Genomic DNA, 24,323 nt, shown 5'->3' with positions numbered 1-24,323 from the left:
CTGGTTGTCTGAGTCTCTTCTCTCATCTTCTCCCCAGATCTGCCTAGCACCTGTGATGGAGCTTAAAACACAATGGAAGCCCAGCAGATATTGTTGACTCACTGAATGTGGGAAATTTTTTATTATGTTAGGGTAACAGCCAAGCCTGGATATGTTTAGGTGTTATGTCAGGGTCTTAGTAATTATCACAATGAAAAGAGCACTGTTTCTGGAGGCAAGGACCTGGGTCCAAATCCAACCTTTGAAATTTATTACCTGTGTGATCTTGGCAAAGTCACTGAATCTCCTTGAACCTCAGTTTTCTCATCTGAAAGAGAAGAAGGGGTTGGGCTAGATGACCTCTGTGATCTCTTTTAGCTCCAAGTGTATGATCTTATGTTCTAGAAGGGACCAAAGAGGCTTTCTTGTCTACCCACCCAGATCATTTTACAGAGGGGGCCCAGGGAAAGATCTGCCCAAGATCTTACTAGTGGTAAGAATCAGAGGTGGGATATGAACCAGAAGTGTGATCTTTTCACTATACCATCCTATATCTATATTCCTATGACCTGTTGCACACCAATTCTGAATTTTTCCATCTCTCTCAGAGGACTATGGATATGTGCTAGAATTGTCAGTCACTTGGTAGAAAGGGCAAGGGCAGCTCTCCTAACTTATAAAATCAGGAACAGAGTGTGCAGAGAAGGAATGAACATGGCTTGTCCATATCCTGTCTCCATAGAAAGCCTCCTGAAGCATTCTGTTGGCTTTAATGTTCTTAAGAACCAAGAAGAATGATGAGGTGCAAGAGGGCTCTGCTCTGTCCCAGAGAAACAAGCCACAGCGAAGAGGAAAACAAAACCAAACCAACTTCCTAACAAGGAGAGGTGGCCAAGGCATGGAATGGGCCAAGTCAGGAGACAATGGGGTCCCTTTTATTGGACATCTTCAAGAAGGGGCTGGATTACCATATGTTGTACGTGCTTGTAGAGGGGATTCTTTTTAGGTTGGCTTGGACTAGATGGTTTTTATGGTTCCTTCTAATTCAAAAATTATTTGATTTGATGATTCTGAAATGCCCAGGTATGGTAAGATTGCATCTTGTTTTGTCTCTCCCGAACAGCCCCGCTTCCAGTCAGTATTGTATGTTGATAAGTAGGCAGTATAAAGGAGCAATAGGAAAGTATGATTGCAAAGGAGAAGCTGGGAGTCACATACAAACTGTCCCAAGGATCAAAGTACCATAATTTACGAATTGTATCATATATTTACCAAATGTACTAAATCAGTGGAAGCCATCTGGCTGCTGCCTTTTGATTCTATGAAATGTAATCTCAGACAAGTGTCAGACATCTATCCTAAGACCAGCAGAAGACCAAAAGGAGCTGATAATTTTGAGATGTGAACACGTTAATTTAAAAGTTTTACCTACAACTTTGAGAAGATTTAGATATGTTAATGAACTAACCCCAAAGTGGCACAGGTAAGAGATAGTCTTTTGTCCCTCACCAAAAACAGCAAAAATGAGACCTCAAATTTCTACCACCTCCAAGACTGATCCATCTCCCATCAGTTGCCTGGTGCTCCCAACACTAATCCTTGGTTACATGAGTGGTACTCTCTGCCTTTCCCCCTCCCCATTCACTGTCTCCATGCTGCCTGCCTCTGTAGTCATTAGTTTCATGTCTCTGTACTTTCTGTGATTTTTTTTTCTTTTTTCTTTTCGGAGGGCAATTGGGGTTAAGTGACTTGCCCAAGGTCACACAGCTAGGGGTTGTGTGTGTGTGTGTGTGTGTTAAAGTGTCTGATGCCAGATTTGAACTCAGGTCCTCCTGACTCCAAGGCTGATGCTCTATTCATTGCGCCACCTAGCTGCCCCTCTGTGATTTTTTTACATCCATAATCTCTGTGGTTATTAAAGTGTGATTACATGCTGGATTGTGCTTCCAGTTGTAGTTTTTCCCAGTGAGTACCCAAAGAACTGGGTGAGCCTGCCACCATTTCATAATTTCATAAATTAATGACCAATTCACCTGGGAACCAGGGGAGTACCCAGGAATATTTTGTCTATTTCACAAGAGGAAAAATTGGGGACACAGAGAGAGGTGAATGAAAATGAAAAGTTCCTCCACTCTCCCTTTCCCTTTCAATTAAAAGGCCCCAACTTGTTCTCTTCCCCTGTTGTTGTTACTGTTGTTCAATTGTTTCCAACACTTCATGACTCCATTTCAGATTTGCTTGTCAAAGATACTGGAGTGGTTTGCCATTTTCTTTTCCAGATCATTTTATAGATGAGGAAACTGAGGCAAACAGGGTAAAGTGACTTGCCTAGTGACACACACCTAGTAAGTGACTGAGGCCAGATTTGAACTCAGGAGGAAGCCTTCCTGTCTAGAGGCCCAACACTCTATCTACTGTGCCACCTAGCTTCACCTAGTTCTCCACTAGAGGAAGACAAAAGAAAAGGTCTCTCTAGTCAAAAGAAAGAATTTCAATTATGGCAGAGCAAAGGAGAGGAAAATCTTGGTGTCTGAGCTGAAAGAAAAGGCATGGGTCAAAAAAATGTTAACTTAGTCTGACCACTGAGAAAAGGGAAAATCTGATCTGAAGAAAAGTACCCAGGGCAAAGGAAAAGTCCTTAACTCGGTCTGGTTCCTGGAGTAGGGAAGGCCTAGAACTCAACACCTTAGGTTTCCAAAGCAACAACAAAGCACTTTTATTATTCCGGGGATGATCAGGACACAAACTCAAAAGAGGAAAATAACTCAAAATATAATCAAAACATTAAGGAAAAAAAGTAAACAAACAGTTTGGCCACAAGAATTATAATTCCTTGAAGAATTGATGCAAAAATAAAAAAAAATATTAAAATAAGTAAGAGTTATAGAGATTTCAGGAAAAAAAATCAACAATTTAACAGAATATTTACAAAACCACAACATGTTAAAAACACCCTAAAAATCAGAATGAACCAAATAGGAATTAATGTCTCCAGGATACAACAAGAATTATGAAAACAAAGTCAAGAGATTAAGAAAAGAAGAAAATATAGTCTATACATATCAAAATCAATTGAACTGAAAAGTAGATCTAGGTGACATAAAAGTCATTGTAGTACTTGAAATCTAAAATAAAATAAAAAATTACTTGGAAATAATTTTTAAAGAAATCACTCAAGAAACTTGTCAAGACATATTAGGAAAAGTGGACAATGTGAAACTAGGAAAAACGATCCACTAATCCCCTCCTGAAAGAAACTTCCAAATGATAACTCCACAGTATATCAGAGCTTCCAGATAAGAGAAAAAATACTGCAAGCAGCCAGGAAGAAAAAACAAATTGAATGTTAAGGAACCCCAATCAAAATCACACATGATTTATTAGCTAACATCTAAAGGAGCAGAAAACTTGGAATGAAGTATTTAAAAAAAGCAAAAGATTAAAGTCTACAGTAAAAAATAATTTAGCCAGCAAAACAGTGTAATTTTACAAGGAAAAAAATATATTTTTAGTGAAATAGAGGACTTTCAAACATTCCTATTGAAAAAGAAAACTAGAACTGAAAAGGAACTTTGAAATACAAATATGAAAGTCAAGAGGAAAATAAGAAAAAAAGCAAATGTAGGTGATCAGAAGGGATTTTATAAGAACGAACTGTTTGTCTTCTAATTTGAGGAGATGTTAAGAGGGTTCTTTTGGAATTCCATTGTCTTAAGAGGTCATTGAGGTATTCAAATGAGATAGAAGTCTTACAAATAATTTTGTTATGTTCTGATGATATAAGAAAAAAGTGAGAGGGGGAAAAGGATGCATTATGGGAAACTGAGGGGATGAATGGGGAGCTTAATGGGGAGCTTATTAATACATACAAGCATAAATATATAGAAACATGGGAGTAATGTTGGGAGTGGGCCTCACTTGAACTCCACATTCATCTAAAATGATCAAAATAGGACAGAACACATACTTGCAGAGTTTGATTTAAGAATTCATTCAACTTAACAGGCATACATGTAGGAATAGGAAGAGGGGAAAGGAGAGCATAAGAAACAGGATAGATATAGGGAGGGATTAGTTATAAACAATGCAAACCCTAAAGTTTTAGAGGAGATAATGAAGAGAAGGTTAAAAGGAAAAAATGGGGCAGCATTTTAAAGAGGGAGCAAAGAGTATAAAGAAGAAAAAAGGTAACAAAATAGAATGGGTAGAGGGAAAGAAACAATTACCTATTATAACAGCTTGAATTGTATGAAATCACCTACAAAATGGAAGAAGTTAGCAGAATGAATTTAAAAATCAAAATCTAGCAACATATTTTTTTTTACAAAGAATATAGTCAAAACAAAGTAAAAAGGGGAGTTGGAGCAAAATATTCCTAAGCTAACCACAAAAAATGAATAGCAATTATGATCTCAAATAAGACAATAGAAAAAAAATAACCTTAATTAAAAGAGATAAAGAGGAAAACTGTATTTGGCTGAAAGGTTAATAGAGAAAATGAATTGATTTTTAATACTTAACATGCATGCACTGAATGGCATAGCTTCTAAATACTTAAAGGAATAACTAAATAATGGAAAAATAGAAAAATAAAGGAAAAATAAGGCTCTAATAGTATGGTCAGAGGGAGAGCTTCAATTTACTTCTATCAGTCTTAGATAAATCTAAACACAAAAACAAAAAAGTTAAGGACCTGAATAAAATTTTGGAAAAATTAGATATGATAGACCCCAGGCAATTACTGCATGAAGAAAGAAAGAAAGAAATAGAATTATTTCTCAGCTATACACGACATCTTTACAAAGGAAGAAAGAATTTAAGCATTGATTAGATGTCTGCTACGTGCCAGGCACAGAAATTGGTCATGTGCTAGTACATAAAAATTTCACAAACAAATGCAGAAAGGCAGAAATACTGTATACATTCTTCATTATGCATAATACAATAAAATTACATTAAAGGACTGCTAAAAAAAGTTTTAAAAATTAACTGAAGAGTAAATAACAATCTTAAAGAACTATTAGGTCAAATAACAAATCATTGAAATGATAGATAATTTCATTAAAGATACTGACAACAATGAGTTAATGTACCAAAAAATTAGATATAACCAAAACAGTCTTCATAGAGTAATTTATATCTCTAAACAATTTTTAACAAAAAAGAGAAATCAAAGGTAAATTAACTGGAAATGTGGCTAAAATACTGGAAAACTAAAAAATTTAAAAACTCATATCAAACACTAAAATAAAAACCTTGAAAATAAAAGCAGAGATTAATAAAATTTAAACCAAACCATTAAATTAACAAATAAAGCTAGATAAAACCTCAATAAAGTTGATAAATATTAGCTAGTTTGATTAAAACAAATTTAAAAAATTAAAATAAATGGTTCAGTACAAAATGGAAAAGAATTTATAATAGATAAAGGATATTAGAAATTATTTTGCTCAATAATATGCCAATAAAACAGATGACTTAAATGAAATACATGTATATTTACAAAATTATAAAATATCCAAACTGAAAGAATAAGAAATAGAGAATTTAAACAACTCAGTTTAAGAAGAAGAAACTGAACAAGCCATAAACAATCTTCCAAGAGGAGTGGGAGGGGAAGCCCAGGGCCAGATGTATTCATAAGAGAATGCTATTAACCACTCAAAGAAAAATTAATTACAATGTCACCTAAACTATTTGTGAAAATAGCAAAAGAAGGGATCCTACCTAATTCCTACCATCCTTTTAAGACACAGATATGGTCTTGATGTGCAAACCAGGAAGAGTCAAAATAGAAAAAGAAAATCATTGGCCAATATCCTTAATAAACCTTGTTGCAAAAATTTTAAATAAAAGATTAGTAAAGAGGCTAAAACTTTAAATCACAAAGATTATACACCACAACAGTGCTTGAGTTATACCAGGAATGAAAGATTGATTTAATATTAGGAATACTATTAACTTAATTAATTCACTCCTAAGTAATGCAGCAGATAGAGTACCAGGCCTGGAGTCAAGAAGACTTATCTTCCTGAGTTCAAATATGACCTCAGACACTGACTAGCAGTGTGACCATGGGAAAGTCACAACTCTGTCACAAGTTTTCTCATCTGTAAAATGAGCTGAAGAAGGAAATGGCAAATCACTATTGTATCTCTGCCAAGAAAATCCCAAATGGGGTCATAAAGTGTAGGACATGACTGAAAAATGACTCAATCATAATAGCAAAATTTTGTAACATATCAAAATCACATGGTTATATCAATAGATGTATATATTCTGTAAGGAATTTCTATTTCTCATCTCTTTTTTTCAGTAAGGAGAAAAATTTATGTTAGCTAAAATAGAAAAGCTGGAGGGGGCTACAAATGTGAAATGCTGTTTGCATCTTCAGATGAGGTCATTGTATTATTAGTTTTGCTTAATTGCTTTACTTTTTTATTTATTAAGAGACTTGTCAAAGAAAGGAGATAATCTGGAAATTTGAAAATCTAGAAATTAAAAAAATAAAACTGTCTAATAAAACTTTTAGAAAGAGAAAGAAAATGTCACTTAACTTCTTTGGGCCTTTGTCTCTTCCTCTATAAAATGAATGAGTTGAGCTAGATGATATCCAGTCACTTCAGATATATGACTTCTTTCTAAAGAATCAGAAATAATCACATTTATAACATTACAAACCCCAAAGTGTTAAATATTTACAACACTCTGTACCACACAATGGATATCCTTTGAGGAAACTTCATATCAGAAAAGTTCTCAGAATGCTTTTCCTTTAGCTGTGAAATTCTTTAAGCCTCAGTAAAGAAAAAAATCTGTTATTTTGATAACTAATTATATTGAGAAAAGATATCTAATTTTGTGGATATATTTTTATCAAAAAATACCTAAATAAAAACTTACTAATGATAAAAAATAGTAACAGTGAAACTTCTGTGAAAACAAACTCTTCTTTCTTAACTTCTGGCCATGCTTGATATAATGAAAAATAGGAATGAAATTTTACAGCATCAGTTTCCATCTCTATAAAATGGGAATAATAAAAGGACCTATCTCATAGCATTGTTAGATTGCTAAGTGCTTTGCAAACCTAAGTCCTATAAAATGTTAGCTACTATAAAATGAAAACTCAGCCTGCTTTACTTTGCTTATAACTTCCATATGATTGCAGTGGTTCTGCCTAAGTGACTTGAGTGTGCATTGAATATGAAATGTTTGTTAAATGGAATAGAAATAAATTGAACCTAGGGGGTAACTCATGAATATATCAATATAAATAACATCTCATTTTGGTCTTGCTGCATTTTATCTTCATGAAGAGGAAATTAGAAATTATGATAAGATTAAAGTCAGAGGAATTATTACTAAAAGTTAAGACCAGGGGAAAAAAAGGCCTTTTAAGAAAGGTAGAATTTTCCAGAGGTCTTTCTGGTGGGGCTTGGATGAACAAAAGTACACTCTATGTGCAGAATTTTGTAAATATTTGACTACTTTGGGGTTTGTAACTCATGGATATGATTTAATATTTCTGATTCTTGGAAAGAGGCTGCGTATCTACAAAGATGAAATGTTATAAGGATTGAATGAGAGACTCCATTGAAGGAGAAAACATAATAAAGTCCCTGTAATCTGTCAATTACTTTGGATGTGATGGATTGTAAAGTATAGATTGAGAAAAAAGGCATAATTAGGAGGGAGCTGATTTATCCCTTACCAGGCCCAAAGGGGGCTTGTGCTCAAAGCAAAATCTGAAGTAGAAATAGTACAATCAGGACTGAGAATCAGCACATGGCTAGATGGGAAGGGAGTGAGGAGGTAAAGGTAAAAGAACAGGGAGAGTGGTACTGTGATTATTTTGGTGAATTTTATTCCTACTCATTTCATTTTTAGTCTAGCAAAACTTTGTACCTTTATTATAAATTTCTACTGTTGTTTGTGTTGTAATTATTTGTGTGCGTATCTTATCTCCCCTAGTAGAATGTCAATTTGTTGAGGGTCAGAAATGTCTCTTAACTTGGCTTTGAATCTTTTTCTCAGTGTATTGCACCTATTAGGCAATTAATCAAGGTTTCTTTCTTTCTTTCTTTTTTTTTTGCCTTTTGGAGGGCAATTGAGGTAACTTGCCCAAGGTTACATGGCTAGATTTTTTTGTGTGGGTGTTAAGTGTCTGAGGCCGGAACCGAACTTGGGTTCTCTTGACTCCGGGGCTAGCGCTTTACTCACTGTGCCACCTGGCCGCCCCCATAATCAAGGTTTCTTGGATGAAGTCTTCTCAATTAATCTTTTGGAAACAATGGATACAATAATTCCTTTACATTTTTTTTCATATGTATGGGCATATACATGTAGTTTCTAATTTACATATATTTATCTCATGCCTCTCCTGGCCGTAGACTGGACTTTTTCTGCCATGCCCCCAGACTCTCTTCAGCTTCTCTTGGTGTTGTTTTCTTCCATTAGAATGTCAGCTCAAGAGGCAGAGCCAAGATGGTGGAGAAAAATCAGGGACTTGCCTGAGCTCTTCCAAATTCCCCTACAAACTGCTTACAATAACAACCTAAAATGAATTCTGGAGAGGCAGAACCCATAGAAGGGTAAAGTGAAACAATTTTCCATTCTAAGACAACTTAAAAGGGTCAGCAGCAAAGGTCTATCACACAGGGGTGAGAGTAGAACGCCATCTAGTGCAGGCTGTGCTAGCACAGGCCATGCCCCAGCAAACCAACACAGTCCTTGAGGGCAACTCAATGAGTAGTGGCAGTGTCTCTCAGCCCACAGATGGTAAGGGGGTCAGATAACTTATCAGAAGGAGATTACAGAGTTCTCTTTGTTGGCACTGAACGCAGGACTTCATTACTTGCTCATACCTGGATCTGAGTCATACCCTTGGGTTGCAATCATAGGGTAAGGAAGAACACTAGCACACCAGAGCTTGAGGCTTCAGGGAAGTGGGGACTCTGGTCACAATTCTAGGACAGAGAAGAATGCTTGTGGTCACTCGCAGATCCGAGCATAGGCCAGGAGACTAGTAAATATACCTCTCCTTAGAGCATACTGCATTGGAAGAACTAAAAATTTACAGAGCCCCTTCTGAACTAGTTCTGGAAGCAGCTGCACAAAAACCCTTGAAGTTTGGGATAGTGCCCCTTCTACCTGGGAGCAGAGCCCAATTTTCACATAGAGTTAAAAGTCAAGAAATAGACTGAAAAAAATGAGCAAACAACAATAACAAAAAAGAACTTAACCATGGAAATTTACTATGGTGTCAGGAAAGAGCAAAACAAACTCAGAAGTGGACAACATAATCAAAACTGCTACATCCAAAGCCTCAAAGAAAAATGTGAATTGGTTTCAGGCCTGAAAAGAATTCCTGGAAGAACTCAAAAAGGATTTTAAAAATCAGATGAGAAGAAGAAAATTGGGGAAAAGTGATAGTGATACAAGAGAACATTTTATACAGTAACAGCACCTATGAATGACCTAGCTATTCTCAGCAGTACAATGATTCAAGACAATTCCAAAGGACTTATGATGAAGCAATGCTATCCACCTCCAAGAGAAAGAATGGAGAGAGTATGAATGCAGATCAAAGGCTACTTGTTTTTAAACTTTCATTATTTTTCTTTTTCCTTTTTAATTTTTGTTTTGTATTTTCTTTTATAACATGTCTTATAGGGAAATATGTTTTGAATGACTGCATGTGTATGACCTATATCAAATTGCTTGCCTTCTTAATGAGGTAAGAAGAAAGGGAGGAAGAAAATTTGGGACTCAAATTTTTAAAAAATGAAAATTAAAATTGTTTTTACATGTAATTGGTGAATTTTAAAAGGACTGGGAATGAAGCCCACAATGGGTTCTTAAGCCTGATGGTTCAACTTTGAGGACCCTGGGAGCAAAGAATGACTTTCAGGATGCAGCCCAGAAGTACCAGAGAATATGCACAGCACATCTATTGGGATGTGAACTTGGTGAAACCAATGCTATGTAGAAACTGTCCTCTCTGAGAAACTTAGAGCATTTTATAGATAACTCAGCAAAGCTACTAGATAGATTGATAGAACATTTATTAAGTATCTACTATATATTAGTACTAGACTCTAAATAGTACTAATTCTGTTTTGTGGATTAAGAAAACTAAGGTATCAGACAGACATTAAGAGATTTGCTGGGTTGGCTAGGTGGTGCAGTTGAATAGAATACTGGCCCTGGAGTCAGGAGGACCTGAGTTCAAATCTGGCCTCCAACACTTAACACAAAAACTAGCCATGTGACCTTGGGCAAGTCACTTAACCCCAATTTCCCCCCCCAAAAAAAGATTTGCTAAAGGCCCTTCAACTTGGCGACAAGAAGTCAGATCTATTGTGTTTTGATTCATTTTCCATCTACTACAATTTGTGCTTCTCCTAAAGGTTTTATTTTTCTAAATTAGATCAGATTAGAAATCCTTCAATGAATTTCTTGTCTACATGGAGTTCGAATGTACCAAAGTGACATTAAAATGAATGATGCTGATGTATAGTGAGACTTCCCCCTTGTGGGGGATATGAGTTATGACACATAGACAGAGATGTACAAAACATTCATGCTATGGTATGTATGAGAAGAGAACCACACCAGAAGGCAGACCATAAATTATCTTGAATGAAGATGGTTCTCTCTCAGTTATGAGTATTATGTTGTTTTAGAAACTGAGATGACTATTTGGAATTGTGATTGGTTATCTGCATTCTTGTAGTGTAGGCGTCTAATGCTTGGATAAGTTGAGAAGTTTGAGGATTAGGTTGTCAAAGTGAAAATATTTCTGGATTGGGCCCCAGGTCAGTAGCTATGCATTGCTTGCCAAGCAAAGCAAAGTCCTTACTGTAGTATTCAAAGTCCTCTACAATCTCACTCCAACTTTATCTGATACAATTGATATTCTCTGAATAATAACCAGTCTTGACAACTAGTGAGTCCTCAATATTATCTTGCCCTTTCATACCTCCATATATTTGTACAAATTTTTTCCCCATCCTGGCATAGTCTTTTCCACTTTTCTACCTGTTGAAATAATTCTCTTTAAGGTCTAAAGCAAGCATTAGCACCTCCATGAGTCCTTGAATTCATGAACCACCCTCCCTGAACCACAGAAATAAAATCACCTTCTTCTTCTGTTTGGCACTCTTCAATGTATTTATCATATTACAATTCATATCTTATATCACCTATTAGACTGTAAACTTTTTGTAGGTAGGGTCTATCTTGTTTAATTTCTGTACCCCCAGATGCCATCATAGTGTATTATACAAAGTGGGCACTTGATAAATATTTTTTAATTGAAATTACTGAATGGATTTGCTTTTCTAGTTTTGCAAAGAAGTTAGAAGATAGAGCAGGAATTTGAAGCCAAATACCTCTCAGTCAATCAACTACTGTTTGTGTACTATGTGTAGTATACCTCACACATAGAAGATAAATATTAGAGGTTACCTGATGAAGAATAAAACACAGCCCTTGTCTTTTGAGGAAACAAAATATGAGAAGCCTGGGATCTAGCTACAAAATGACATATATCATATACCTGAAATGGAACTCCTATCAATTTAATCCTCTCCTCAGAGACAGCGATGGGGAAGAAAAATAATCACTGTTTTGGAACTGCTGAATAGTTAGATGAAGAGACTGGTCCTTAATGATTGGATGTCAACTTGGAGGGAGATCTCTTACTCATGGAGCAACCCTTGCATCTTTGTTTGATTGGCCCTGCCCTGTTTAACAGATTTATCAATAACTTTAATAAATTGATGGATGGCATCCTTTTCAAGTTTACAAATGACATAAAGTTGACAGAGATATATAGGAAGTTTGATAATGGTTAGAATCCATATTAAGGTGAGAATAATAATAAGCACAAATATAAATTTCAGAAGCACAGGCTGGGGGAGGCTTGTTTCTCTTGAAAAAGATGTGAGGTTTTGTTTGTTTTTAACTGCAAGGACAATATAAAGGAATAATGTCAAGTGGTGACTGTAAAAGCAAATGTGAGCTTGGGCTATACTGAGTAATATTTTCTATTTTTTTTTTTGGTGGGTAGCTGTGATTTCATTGGTGAAAGGAATTCCCAGTCAAGAAACTCTATATTAGGGACAGCTAGGTGGTGCAGTGAGTAGAGCACTGGCGCTGGAGTCAGGAGGACCTGAGTTCAAATCCAGTCTCAGACACTTCACACACACACACACACACACACAACTAGCTGTGTGACCATAAGCAAGTCACTTAACCCCAATTGCCCTCCCCTCCCTCCTCCAAAAAGCAAAAAAAAAGAAAAAGAAAAAGAAAAAAAAAGAAACTCTATATTAATGAAGATAGGCAACTGTTCTGAAATTTTATACTCTTAAAAGTTACTGGGGATACTGAGAGACAAAGTAACATGTCCAGAATCATATAGATACTATAAATCATAGGTATACCTTGAACCAGGTCTTCCTGACTCCAAGACCAGATATCTATTCATTATGCCATGATACTTATTCAGCAATATGGCTTCCAGGAATAAGGAGTTGATAGTCTTGGTCAGACTACACTTGGAGTGATGTGTTCAGTTTTGGATACTACATTTTAGGATATTAATAGTCTGGAGAACATCCTGGGAAAGGCTATCAGGATTATGAAAGATCAGAGTTGTAAATTACGATGGGATGATTAGGCACATGGGTCAATAAGTTTAGAAGGTGCTGAAGGCACTTGTAGCTCTTCAGCAAAAGAAACAACTGCATTTATCACCTAGTAAGCAGGGAAGAATTAGTTAAACTATTAAGTTACCAGATGACCTGATTTCTTAGCCCACATGGGCTCCTTCCTTGGCCTACCCTCTCCCCTTACACTTCTCCATCCTGGCTTGAGGTTTAGTTTTATGCTGCTTATTCCATTCTGATTTGTGATAGTGATGGCTCCCTATTGAGATCATGGTATATAAATTTCAACTGCAGGAAATTTTGATTGTTTAGCTTGAAGAAAAGTACCTCAGAGCAATAAGCAAACTGAGCTTTTCTAGTATAAAGGAATCACTTTTGATAGTTCTCTTCACTGGGGCATAAGTCTGCTTCTAAGAAAAACAGCTGCTGAGTCAACTCTGCCTTGAGTTCACCTTTCTGGGACAAAAGTTTGCTCAGAATTTTGAAAGAAGTAGTTAGAAAAATTAAATCTTACTCAGAATTCTGAGATAGCAGTTGTTCATTTGAATGTAGCAAACTGTAGAATATTGGAGCAAATAGAGAACACAGTATGCTAGAGTGATTTGGATATAAAGAATTGGAGAAGTTTTAGGTAAATAATTGGGGAAATATAAATAGTAGAACTGTTCTGTGACCATGGGACAAATGTAATTTACCTCATCATAAAATGTGAGCATCTTGTCAGTAATCATAAGCCAAGGTGGAGTTGTTCATAGAGAGGAGCCAGAGTCTGAATCAAGAACAAGGAAAAACTTCAGTGCTGTGTTAAAGAGAGAACACAACTCTCTCAATATATACTGTCATTTTTTACTAGGAAGACTGGTTGGCTAGTGAGAATCTGGAATGCTTACAACTTCCTTTTCTGAGAGGAAGAAGGAATAAAGAGAATATCCTATGTTCTCTATTGTGATTTCTGCTGAGATGAGAAGACAAATGATACTTCCTATTACCTGTTGTTACTGGGAAATGGAAAAGAAAAAGAAGAATATTGCCAAGAAGAGTTGGGGAGGTTTTGTCAACTTTAGGCTAAGGGTCGTTCTCTAAAAGAGCATAACACTACTTCAGCTATACACAAAGCCTGAGGTGATGGATCTACATTTTATGTTAAAAGTAAGTGCAGGTGAGCAGAGGAACACATTGGAAGCAGTCACCCAAAGGAGCGACTACTTTACCTGAGACACGGTGTCCAATGAGGTATTAGTTAAGCACAGTGTAGATCAAACTCAGTTTAGTAGCAGAAGCATCTGTTCAACTGAGGAGCTATATTTAGGAAGGAAGTTTTATGGGGCATTTTTTTTGAGACAAAAATTTAACACCCAAATCTTCCTGTTCCAGAGTTGTGAGTTACACTGTTCACACAGGTTTTTCTCACTTGTGTCTTTCTCATTCCTGTATGTATATACCTACTCTTCCTTATAGGCACTGAGTGGGAGAATGTGACCCAGTTTCATATATGGACCATGATGCATTTTTTTTCATTCCATAATAAACCTTGTATGAGTTCCTGTGATGTTACCATCATCATTATTTCACCTTGTTATTCAGTAAGTGCTTTTGTTTAAGACTAAATATGTCATCATTTTGAGGGTCTGGGCTTGTTCAAATGGTCAGGGCTCAAGAGATATAACAGTGAGTAGTGAACAGTGAATGTATTCCCTCATAACTGTTACTTTGTTTGAGTATAGTCTTTGGTGGTGTTCCTTCTCTTGGAGTCTAGACCTACCAATGTGAGTGCAGGTTGGGGTAAGTGAGCCAGCCCAGAGAGTGAGTGTTGGGATTGACACCAGGAATGACCCATGTAGGTATTATACTAGGACTCTTGCATTTGGCAAGAATAATGGGAGTTACCTGGTTCATGGAAAAGCTATGGTGGGCACAGTTGTGCTATAATTGTTTTTATTGTATATTGATCATTTCTTTTATTGAATCAAACAATGATAGACTATATAGAGAATATTTGGTTTCTTTCTGTGGAGATCAACTTCATAATGTCAAGTTCATACGACCAGGACTCAGTGAAATATGGCAAGATCAAAGAAGAGGTGGGGTTTGCCAGCGGTGGGATCTCAAGAGTTCATTCTAATTATGTGTGCTCTCTTTTCCACAGGTAGTAGAATATTAGTCATCTTAATTACTCAGAGAGAGGAAGAGCATGGGGATAGAAAACTGTCCACTCTCAGAGAACCATAGGGTACTTGGAATTTCCTCAACACTTATGCTCAGTGGAGTGAAATTTTTATCCCACAGGAAAATGTTCCTGTTGAACAGGACCAGGATAATAGCTAACGATGCCACCTAGTGTTTAAATGGGTTTTTTTGAAGACAAAGGTAAAATATTTTGCCTTAAAATATTTTGACTTTAAAGGTGACTGGTTTGGTCCTTTCTGCTCAGAGTAAAGCAATTATACTTGGAGTTTCTTTATCTCAGGGCCAGGTCAAGGTAAAATGGGTAAAGAGGGAGGTAACTTTTCCTTGTCATGTAACTTTTCCTTTTGAATAGTGAACTATTTCTCTTTATTGAAGGACCTGTCACTTACTCTAGATTCCTATCCCTTCCCCTTCTCCCAAATACTGTCTAACAAAACATAGGAGTATAGAATCACAGATTTAGAGATGCAAATAACTTGAGGATATTAAATACAACACTTTCATTTTATTGATGAGGAATCTGTATCCCAGAAAGGCTAATTGATTTTTCCAGGGGCAAAAAGTTAGTAAATTTACAAGAAAGATTTTGAACTTAGAATCTCATTGAAGAGGTTTCCAAACTGAGGTCTCAGTAGAATTGTATTCTGTATCATCATTCATAACGAACATTTGTTGAGTGCTGCTAGCCAACTGGTCTTGAAGGCATATGTTTTATTCAAAGGGTCTCTATTTAGAGGGTTACTCTTGTGTACTAATACCTCAACTCTAATTTTGGCTAATTACTGCACTAAACCTGCTAATTTCCTCTCTAGGATAATGTTCATTATTATACTAGTCCTGGGCCTATGGTCTTTCCATACATATAACAAAACTCTACTGCTGTGTTTAGCTAGACTCTTTTTAGATCCAATCCTCCTCACTGTCATGGAGTGCCCCTTCTACTAATCAATCAACAAGTCTTCATTGTGTCTAATCTATGCCAGGTTCTATGCTAGCTTCAGAGGATGAAAAATATAATGAATGAAATGATCTTTGTTCACAAGGAGCTTGCCTTCTCATGAATCATAAAGTACATGTTTAACTATGAACAAAATAAACAAAAAGAGAATAAGTACATGTAAATACAAATATGGATTAATTTATAAAGTGGCTTTGGAGTGAGTGCCCTAGGAGTGTAGGAATCAGGAAAAAGTTCATGTAGAAGGTGGTGCTTAGACTCAGTCTTGAAGGAAGAGAGGCATTGTATGATGGGGAGATGAGGAGGAAATGCTTTCCACTGCTGGTGGCAGCCATTACAAACATTCCAAGATGGGAGATTGGGTGTTGTTTGTGAGGAACAAAGAGAAAGCCACTTTGCCTGGATTACAGAAATCCAGTTCTAATTCTGCTCTCATTGGGAGTTACACCAGAAGCAAGATCTTATGGTTGAATTCCTGATAATATCAAGGCCAGATCTAAGTTCATTTCAAGCTGAGATCATTTGGTCAAAATACTCAAGCATTAACAACCAATGGAGGGGACAAGGGCTGTGAACTTGCTTTACTGTTGAAAACTCTTGAAAGAATGTACCCTGAAAGTGACTTCATAAAAAAGAAGAGCTGTTAGTATATACCCTAGGTGGTTACACCAAGATGAAAGACTTGGCAGATTTGGAGGAAGTTAGTTGTCATTTTAAACTTCCTAGAGTGCTTAGTATATACAAAAAACATTTAATGGTCTTTCCCATGAATCCTGGCTCTCCAATAGCCTTTTAGAGAAGTTGGAGTTATTTTAATGACAATAATTTTAGAGATAGGACTTTGGAATTTAGATTTAGAGCCCAAAGTTTTCATGAAAGCCATTGATTCCAACCCCTTCATTTTAGAGATGAAGAATTGAGACCTAAGGAGGTTAAGTGATTTACCCAGCATCTCAAAGTAGGGAGTGACAATAGGGGATTTGAACCCTCTGCTCCCAAATCCAGTACTCTTTTTCACTGTGCTATTGTTGAGGTTTGGGGTTTAGGGGTGCTCAAGACCCCAAAATACCAACATGCTGCATCCTGCTGAATGAATTTGATTCAAGCCTTCTCTCAGCCAAAGTAAAACAAAGTTTATTAAAGATTCTTCATAATGGATAGACTCTTAAGGAGCCTAAGTATTTGTGATGCTTGTATTGACAAGCAGGGCCAGAACAATTTGACAGAGAATGAGTCTGAGTTAGAGTGAATCTCAGCAACTTCATGGAGGCAAGATGGATCTTATATACAGAAAGATTGTGAGAGGGATATAGGGGGTGGTCTAGTAGTCTGGTAGGAGGGGTCTAGGGAAGGTCTTGAGGAGGAGTCTAAGGAGGATCTTGATGGGACTGAGGTCAGATGGGAGGAATGGGACTAAGGGTGGGAAATAGCTGAAGGCTACCTGGAGATGACAGACAATGGAGGGCTAGGCTAGTTTTAGGGTAACAGATTTAGTATAGATATTTTGATTGGATCAAGGGTGGGAAGTAACTGGACAATGGAGGGTTAGGTTAGGTTAAGAGTAATAGAGATTTGGGTCTAGCCATAATGAAAGGTTTATGGCCTAAGGCAAATGCCTCATCATGTGGGAAGATTCAAGAAGAGTTCAAAGGGGTTCCCTGAGCCTGTACCCCATAACTATGATGTCTCTTTTTTTGTGAAAAGAAAATCATAAAATGACTATACAAGCAGCTCAAGGCCCCCACACCATTTTAACTAGTGGGAAAGACTGGGTTGGATAAACTTTTACCACCACAGCTTTCTCCAGTACCACAGCTCAGCAGAAACAATGCCTAGATTCCACTCTCTCTACTTTGATCTTTTTGCATTTTCTATTTCAAAGCCCAAATCATAAAGAAGCAGTCTTAACTTTGGTTTTGCATTTAGAAAAATGAACCTTCCTATATTCCCATACTCACCAGGAATTCACAGCATTTAACCTTTCCCCTTTCTCCACTAGGTGCACAGTCCTTTGTGCATTCATAAATACCAGAAGGATCTGTGATTTCATTTGTGTAGGGATCTCCACTGGAAAGTCCCTCTACAAAGTTTCCTTGCAACTCATTTTTGATTAGAAAATAAGTCTTAGGGTGTTGTTGGAAGCACTTAGAGGTTAAATGATTTGCCCAAGATCACACTGGCTAGCTGTTCTCAGAGGCAGAATTTGAGCTGGTCTTCCTGTTTCTATGTTCATGACTCCATCCACCATATCATACTCCCTTATGTCTTTCACATAGTAGGTACTCAATGTTTGTGGAATTAGTTGTAATCTAGGTAGGTGAGAAAGAGGATGAAATCAAAGATATTAGAAGCCTTGAAGTACTTAGATAATTGCCAAAATTCCCTTTTTTTTGCAGGCATGGAAGGAATGATTTCCATAGATGGAAGTTTTGAAATAAATAATACATTAATTTTAACTTAATTCCCTGAGTGCTACTTACTCTGATAGTTTTATATATATATATATATATATAGTCAGTGTTCAACAAATGTTGACTGCAAATATTTTAATGATTACAGCTTAGAATCCTAATGGAATAGATTTTATTTTTTGCTTTTTAACTTTTCAGTTGAACACAGAAGATAAATTCCACTGTTCAATAGAACTGTCAGCTGTCAAAGCAAAGACTGAGATATAGTTATGTGTATGTCAAGCAAATGTCCACCCTCAGAGCTCTCTCCTTATTCCAAAGATAGATCCCACTCAAATTTACTAGGAATTTAATCAAAGGTTGGGAAGCAAGCTTGGGTGTAGACAGATCCTTTTGTCTAGATTGACCAAAGGTACCTCTCTGAGTAGAGATAATTTCTCTGTTCTAGGATGAGGTGATGTCACTAGTAGCCCTTCATTGTTTCAAAAGGTATATAAACTGTGAGCCTGCCTCCATCATTGTTTTTGGTTTAAGAGAGATGATCAAATGAGCATCCTTTTATTAATAACCTATTGGTTTTATTAATAAAATTATTTAATTACCCAGAAACTATGTCTCTCCAACCTTTTTAATCATCACAATCAGCAAAACTTAAAAACATAGATATGTTGATACATTCTTTCATCCTGATTCTCTGCTTTTTAAATTTTATGCATATTTTAACTATAAACTATTTACATATTTTGTATGGTAAAATATATAGCAAATAATTTATGTATATTTTAAATATAAAACATGTGTATTTTATATTTTCTTTTTTCCTCCTTAGGGGATTTTAGCATAATAAAAGGATGTTTTGAAGAAGAAAGCAATATTTGTTTGGGAACTAAAACAAGAACAGTCTCAATCATTGGATTTACTAATCAACTAGGACATTTTTGCTCTTTGACCTTTGTTTTCCTTTCTTCTCAGCCCCATCTTTAATAGATGATCTGGTTTTAGTCACTATAACTAGGTATACATTGGATGAACAGAATTGGAACTTTCTCTTTGGTAACAGAGCAGATCTGTTCTACTTCTTTTAGTTCTTTTGTTAGTTCATTCATTCATTCATAGGAGCTAGTTGGTACAATGGATAGAGCACCATGCTCAGAGTTAGAAAAACCTGAGTTCAAATGTGACTTCAGACATTGTAGCAGCAGCAAGCACCCTAGCATAACCTGGGTGGCTGCCAACACAGGTTCTTAGATCTGCTTTTCTAAAGGAAAGCAACTCAAAACAGGTTAACAATCTTGCTTTAATCAAACATATGTCATTTACCTAGTTCAGGTGAGAGAGATCAGCACCCTGAACTTCAGAGAATACAAACAAGTTACAAGCAGAAGTTATAAGCAGACAGAAACAGATCACCAGACAGGTTTCCAACTGTCTGACCATTATATCCATACCTAGTCAGTTACCAGAGAGGGAAGCACCAACATCTGGGTTTTCAAAGCAGGGAAGATCTTAGATTCCTATTCCCATAACAGACACTTACTAGTTGTATGACCCTGGGCAAGTCACTTAAACTATTTATTTCAGTTTCCTCATCTATAAAATGTGTGTGTGTGTGTGTGTGTGTGTGCATGTGTAGGGAGAGAGAGAGAGAGGGAGAGGGAGAGAGAGAGACAGAGAGAGAGAGAGAGAGAGAGAGAGAGAGAGAGAGAGAGAGAGAGATAATAGTACATATATGCTAGGTTTGTTGTGAGGATCAAATGAAATAGTAATCGTAAAGCACTTAGTACAGTGCCTGGCACACAGTAAGTGCTATGTATGCCAGTTATTGTCTTCTTAGTGCCTACTGTGTATAAAGCATTATGGTATGCACTTGGGGGAGAGAGAAGAATACAAAAATTATAACAACATATGCTTCCCACCCTCATGGAGCTTATATATCTAGATCTATATCTACATATCTATATCTATATATGAATAGTTTACCCTTACAGAGCCCTGAAACTTCCTTTCCAGTGCATGTCCAACTGGCCATTGATGTCTTTCAGTTCCCAAGGCAGACACTGAAGTCGCTGTTGCAGATGTTGCCACCAGCCACTGTTGCTTCAGGGACACTGGTCCTGACCCTGGTGATACCAGGAACTACAGATCTTCTGATCTTTTGAGGTTTAAAAAGTTGTTATTTGGTCTAGTGGTGGGGGTGGGGAAGAAACTAAAGCCTCCCCAAAGGCAAATCTCTCTCATCAGTCCTTCACTGCTGAATTTTGACCATCACTTGGCTGGCCTGCTTACACATAGTTCCAGAGATGGGTCTGATTTTTTCAACCAATAATTTCTTGTGTGGCATCTTCTGCTTTCATTCAGTGACACAAAGGATCATGTTATGATCCTTTCAAATTGGTTAAAGACTTATTCACAGGAAATTTACTTTTGATTGACTAGTGAAATGAGTTTTCTGGGTCTTTTGTGATTACATTAATTTGGATTGGGGTGGAAATGAGCAACTATACACATCAGTAAAAAATAAGGAAAAAAAAAACACCTGTCACCGAAGTAAAGTGAATATATTCTAAATGGCTTCCAATGCTATTCTGCCTCCCTACTCCAAGCTAGAATACCTTAAGTTAATCTAGTTTCAAGCTAAGTAAACCTGTTAAATTCTCAGTGAAAATCTTCATATTTTCTTCCTTGCCTTTAAAATCTATTCTTAAGAAAAGAACTAACAAATGAATTCACTCTGAGCCACAAATTACTGATGTCTTAAAAAGCACCTATGTTGAGGTCAGTTGTTTATTAAAAAAAAACCTTTAGTGACTTTCTACTGATGAATATAATTGAAATTCCTAACTCTAGCATTCAAGACTCTCCACAATTTTATTCCAACTCACTTGTCCTGTCTCATCTCTCTTTCATGTATTCTATGTTCTAAACAGAATAGACCTATATCTGTTGTGTGCCCTCATCTTGCCTTTTCCCACTTCTGTATTTTTGCTGATATCATCCCTTATAATTCTACTGTAACCTTTTTTAAGCTCTTAGGATCCTTAACTTGACTCCAACTGGTTCAGAACAGAGGACTCCCTTCATCTGTTGAATCCCTTCTTTTTCGTCATGGTCCAATATAGCTTCTCTTCCATGAAATCTCCCCTGAGTAATCCTCTCCCAACCTCACCCTCAGGTAGAAATAATCTTTCATTCTTTAAATTTCTTAATACTTAACCTGACATTCCTTTGGCCCATCACTTCTTACCTCCTATTATATTTATTTGTTATATGTCATACTAGAATGTAAACTTCTTTAGGTCATGGATGAGAAACTCTTTTAGGATTGCATTTCCAGCATTTTGTAAAGTACCTTGCATATAATAGATGCTTAATAAACATCTGATGTTTTTGAATTAAAGGAGTCCCAGGAGCATTTGCATTCTAATCAGAAACCTTAATTGGGCTTGATCCAAATGGATAAAATGTGAAAGGCATTACTGAGGCTGTGATTGAGAGTGGGGGGGGGAGGTAGGGATTGGGTTCTAGGTTTTGATGGTGGCCATACCTCTGTAGACAAAAATCAGTTTTTCTCTTTTTCTACAGTGTGATAGGAACAACTTCCAAGTGCACATTACTTTCATTTTAATTAATGGATGGAGAATACATTTTCAGGGAGTTAGCTGAAATGGTGGAATTGAAGATTACTCTATCCAATTTCTGCTACTTCATGACACATTTGTGCAAAGAAAGAACAAAATAATTTTCTCTGTTGGAATTCCTATTAGCCCTGGGGGAGGACTAGAAATTCTGTTCTTGGCTGGTAGCCTGTTGTTTCTCACCTGTGGTAGGATTACAACAATCTATGGGAAAGAACTAGTGCATTGTTTTTATTATGAACGGTAGGGAATGAGAAGAGGAGAAAATGAGGGATGAGGGGAAGCCAAGAGATTTGTCATGGGGCTGCTTTCTCTAGCACTGCTATTAAATGCTTTATGTCAGATTTTCAAGCACATACTGTAGGAAGCTGCTGTTTCCTAATTTCACGAAGCCTTGAAAAGAACTGAGATTTTGAGACTTCAAAGGATTTGAAAATAGAGAGCTTCCCTTTCTGAGGCACAATCCATTAGTTACCTATCTCCATTTATGGACCAAAAATACATATGATTTGGCCAACTTTTTTGTGAATTGCTTCACATCACAAAGGATTTTGACTAACAGACCTGGCTATTATCTAGACTTGACTTTAGGATACCTTTCTGTGAGAAAATGCAGCTTCTTTGTGGGTGAAACCTGGTAGCTTTTTTATTAGCTGATAGAAACTATATCCTTAGTTCTAGACAATAAATTCATATTCTTAATATTAGATAATATCTTTAATACTAGATAATAAATGAGGCAGAGAGTACAGTGGGACTATCACCTCCTTATTCTTGAATGTTAGTCTCTCTGTAAATACAGACTAAGATCATGTGAATGTTTGTGGTTGCCATCTCAAACTCTTGATTCATATTCAATTTTCAGTAAAATCTCTAGGTCTTTATCAAATAAACTTTTAACTATTTCCTTCCCTGTACCTTATTCTTACTCTCATCTTATACTTGTATCCCCAAAAGTGCCTGGAACATAGAAGACACATAGTAAATACCTATTGACTGTCATTGATTTTTAGAATTCAAGTATAAGCACTCTTATTCAATTTTATCTTATTAGTTTAAGTTCAATGTTCTATCCTGTTAAGACCTCTTTGGGTCCCCCTTCTGTCATTTTGTCTATTAGATATGTTTCTCAGCTTTGTTTCATCAGCAAATTAATATAAGCACCTTTTATGCTTTTATCTAAGTGAAATATAATAATGTAAAATAGCACAGGGCCAAGTAGAGATTGCTGGAATGACCATTAGAGATATATTTCCAAGATGACTTTGAACCACTCATTGGAACATTTGTTTTCCAGCCGTTTAACCAGTTCCAGGGCTACTAGACTGTGCTTCCATAGTCCCAACATTTCTCTGTCTTGTTCACAAGAATATCAGGAGTGAGTCTGCAATGTCAAGGAATTGACTACACGTGTTATTTTTCGATTTTGCGCTACTTCATTAGCTCTCCAAGATTTTTCAAAGGTTAATGACAATGGCTCCATAGAAGCTCTCCCTAGGGTACTGAAAGGTAGAGATTTGTACATTTCCTGTAGATGACTGCATTTGAATGATTTCCCAAGATCTTGAGTAGAAATAAATTTAATAATTAGCACTTACATACTACTATAAGGTTTGCAAAGCACTTTGATCTTTGCAGAAAGGTTAAATAACCTGTCCCAGATCACACAGTTATTAAGTGGCCATGGTTGCATTTAAAACAAGGTCTTCCTAACTCCAAGTCTAGTGCACTATCTATTGTCATGAAAAAAATAAAACAGAGACAAAAACCAATAAATAAAAGAAAAGGTTGAACCTTAGCATAGTTGTGAAGGAAAACTAGTAACAAGAGGAGAAAGGAGAAGCAAGGAGAAAGACCAAGAAGCCCCCAAATCCAAACAAGAATGGTAAAGACATGAACAACTGGCCAGGTCATCAGGAGTGGGGAACCTGTGGCCTTGAGGCCATAGATTCACCACCCCTGGATCAAGGAGAATGTGGCGGCAGCTTTGTGCTACAGTGAAGACTGGGTCCTAAAGTTCAGACACTCTAAAGACAAAGGTAATAGGGATAAGATAGAGTGCTTTTTCAATGACCAAGAGATCCAAGAGAATTGACTTAGAGCAAGAGAGTTTGGGGAATTTGGTGAAAGTAAGAAGACAGGCTTCTTAGAGAGGTAGACAGCAAAAGTCAGAGAACTAAAGAGAGGGAGCCAGGATGGGGAATTTCTAAGTCATATCCCTTCATCTAGCCTCTATAGCAGCATTTGATACCTCTAGTTACCTGTTTTTTATATCCTGCATCTAAATACCTTAACCCACAGAAAATAACTGAATCTCAGAGCTGCAAGGCACTTGGGAGTCCAACAATCCAATTCCTAACTGAACTGGTCTGAATGTCATAGTGTTGCAGATCCGTTACTGGGGAAGGCTACCAAGTAAAGAAGAGACAAAGTGGAAGTCACAGGCCAGGATGGAGGCCACAGAAGTCCTGGGGTA

Source organism: Petaurus breviceps, unplaced genomic scaffold (genome assembly GCF_028583685.1).
Source record: "Petaurus breviceps papuanus isolate PSGF00001 unplaced genomic scaffold, PetGlider_PUasm1.0 90564, whole genome shotgun sequence".
NCBI lineage: Eukaryota > Metazoa > Chordata > Mammalia > Diprotodontia > Petauridae > Petaurus > Petaurus breviceps.
Note: the sequence above shows the minus strand (reverse complement) of the source record.